Genomic DNA, 3,521 nt, shown 5'->3' on the forward strand with positions numbered 1-3,521 from the left:
CCTAAGACTCAAGTTGTAGCTCTCCTGGGATCCTAGAGATCTTCAGCCTTTCAATAAAAGATGAGAAAAAATGAGAATCTATTCCTTGCATCTGTAAAATACTGGACTAGAAACTCCCTTTTCAAGTGCCTCACCTCTTGGAGGGCAGTCATTCATTTCCAGGCTACCCTGAAGGTGGACTTTTTCAATTGTGTTTGATGTCAACTGTAAAAAATTAAACAGAAACCTCCATGAGATAGAAATGGGAGACCAGAAGGGGGCGCTCTCATGCCCTGTGACTATAGCAGAGCCCAAAATCCTGATGCTGGGAAAGACTGAAGGTGGGAGGAGAAGGGGACGACAGAGGATAAGATGGTTGGATGGCATCACTGACTCAATGGACATGAGTTTGAGTAAGCTCCAGGAATTGGTATGGACAAGGAAGCCTGGCGTGCTGCCGTCCATGGGGTCGCAAAGAGTCGGACACAACTGAGCGATGAACTGAACTGAACAGGAAGAAGAAAGATCCCTTTCCTGGCAAGGACTCAGCCAGTGAAAAACCATGAACTCTTTGTGTCCTACAGCCCTCCCACTTTCCTTTTCCCACTATAAAAACGTTCTCCTTCCCTTGCCGTGCAGGCACTTGCATATGGCTCTCCATGTTTGCAAACCCTAAACTGCAATTATCTACTGATCCCAAATACAATCATCTTTCCAGGAGAAATATCTGGCCATCTATGTATTTCAGATCAGATATATAAAATATACATTATATAGTCTGTCTAAGTGAAACAACTTAGAACTGGTTGTGTGATCACAACAACTAACTGTATGCTCACTGTATACCATGTACTGCACTAGATACAAGGCTATGGTAGCAATCCTCCAGGAGTTTAGATAGTCTAGTGGGGTAGATGAGCACAATCACACAGAGCTGACTGTTAACTGCTAAAGTTAAAGATGGAGGACCTAGAGATCATCACACAAAGTAAGCCAGACAAAGAAAGACAAATATCACATGATATCGTTTATATGTGAAATTTTTTTTAATGATCCAAATGAACTTATATACAAAATACAAATAGACCCACACTTATAGAAAACAAACTTATGGTTACCAAAGGGGAAGAGGGGAGATAAATCAGGAGTATACTATTAATGTATATACACTACCATATATAAAATAGATAACCAACAAGGACCTAGTACTATATAGCACAGGAAACTCTATGCAATATCTTGTAATAACCTATAAAGGAAAAAATATAAAAAATATTATTATATACATATATATATATATAAATCTCTCTGCTGTACACCTAATACTAATGCAACATTGTAAATCAATTGTACTTCAGTTGAAAAAAAAAAAAGGTAAAGGGGGATGGAGCAGTGAGGAAGCTTTCATGTTTTTATTTTGTTCCTTTTTATACTGTCAGATTTTTCCAACAAAATGCATGCATGACTTTTTATACTAAAAAATATTATCAGGATTAGAAAATTATGGGTCATTTTTTATTTTCTTTTGACTATAAAAAACTTTTGAATTTTTTTAACAAAGAAGAAATTAATGACAAATTTTAAATAAAATATGGATAAATCTAGAAATACAGGAGACTGCCCCTAAATGATGAGATCTAGGAAGATACGGTTGAGATGGAGCCATTCAGTAGGGCTGTGAAGGATGGAAAAATAGAATAAGAAAATATGTGAGGGGAAGATCCTCCAGGGAGATGCAAAAAAACCAGCTAGGCAGAAAGGCGTGAAACTAGGTGGCAAGTTCAGGGTGAACTACCCAGCGTAGCTGAGCAATGACTGCAAGCCAGGGAACACCAGGATGGTTGTCTGGCCCATTTGTGAAAGGTTTTGAATATCCAGTCAAGAAGAGACAGCACCAGAGTTGCTTAAGGTGTAGCAAAGAGAATGGAAATAAAGAGAAGGAGTTTAGAGGCAGGGCCAGTGGTTGAGAAGGCATTGCAATACCGGGATGTTTTCAAAGTTCCTTCTCAAAAAGTGACAGTTTTGTTCATGTTAAGTTGGCAAAGTGAAAGCTGAACTGTGTAATAAACATCTTTGGCATTACCTCGAAATGTGTTTCAAGGCACCTGTGACTCTATAGCTTTTCTATCCATTTCATTTATTTTAAGCTACCTGACATTCAGCAAGTTTGAATTAGAGAATTCAATTAGGGTATTTTTCTGTTTGTTTTCCAAATCTGATTTTTTTTTTAATTTTTGTTGAAGTATAGTTGGTTTACAATGTTTCAGGTGCACACTGAAGTGATTCAGTTAAACATACATAGCTATTCTTTTTCAGATTCTTTTCCATTATGGATTATTACAAGATACTGAATATAGTTCCCTGTGCTATATGGTAGGTCGCAGCCAAGGGTCAGGAATGGTTGGAAGCCAAGTCCATGGACCAGTGCTTTTAGGGGAATGGGGCTCTGGTGAACAGTGTGGCAGAAGGAAAGGGCAGCTTCTCAAGATGAAGGAGGACTGTATTTGGACTCCATTTGGGCCCTGTTGCTTACTCACATGTGACAAAACATGTCCCTTTCTCTGTGTCTCAGTAAATAGGGAGGTGATCAAGATAGGTTGTTTTCAACCCAGGAAGCTCAGACACCCAGGAATCCACGAAGATGCTAGTAGACGTTCATAATTTATTCTCGATAGACTTTATAAGACCCAAGGCAATACTAGTTCTTTCAAGCTCATCCAGAGTTTCAGCGGACAATGCCCCCTCTTTATTTGATTTATAATAACTAGGAGAATACGTTAATTATAACTCACTAAACAAGCTTGTTCTTTTAAAAATATACAATAAAAGAGGAGCTTGTGGTTTAAAAAAAAAGTATGACAAGAATGGACCAATGGATTGCCAAGATCTTTCCGGGTCTAACATTCTAGAACCCTGCTTTTACCTGCTGCCAGATATCTGGTCAGTAGAGGTCTGTCTACGTCCTCAAGGTTAGAAACATGGGATTTGGAGTCAGATAGACTCAGTGTTCTTGCCTGAACACTGAGACTCAGGTAAAGGGTCTGTCTACAACGCAGGAGACCCAGATTCAATTTCTGCATTGGGAAGATCTCCTGGAGAAGGAAATGGCAACCCACTCCAGTATTCTTGCCTGGAAAATCCCACGGACGGAGGAGCCTAGTAGGCTACAGTCCATGGGGTTGCAAAGAGTCGGACACAGCCGAGCGACGTCACTTTAACTTTCAGACTCCGGTTCAGTCCTCATCTCTCACTTGCTAGCTGATTGACCCTGACCAAATCATTTAACTTCTTTAAACCTCAATTTTGTAATAACTAAATTAAGATTAAAATAGTATTTTCCTGATAGAGTCAAGGCAAGGAGTGAAAAAATACAAACTTTAGTCATCAACATATTCCTTCCTGATCTTTGCCATATCTGCATAAAATCTGAAATAAATTAAGTAACATTTTTCTTTAACTCAATCTATGTTTTCACAGGAGAAGGCAATGGCACCCCACTCCAGTACTCTTGCTTGGAAAATCCCATGGACAGAGGAGCCTGT

Source organism: Bos indicus x Bos taurus, chromosome 7 (assembly GCF_003369695.1).
Source record: "Bos indicus x Bos taurus breed Angus x Brahman F1 hybrid chromosome 7, Bos_hybrid_MaternalHap_v2.0, whole genome shotgun sequence".
Classification (NCBI taxonomy): domain Eukaryota; kingdom Metazoa; phylum Chordata; class Mammalia; order Artiodactyla; family Bovidae; genus Bos; species Bos indicus x Bos taurus.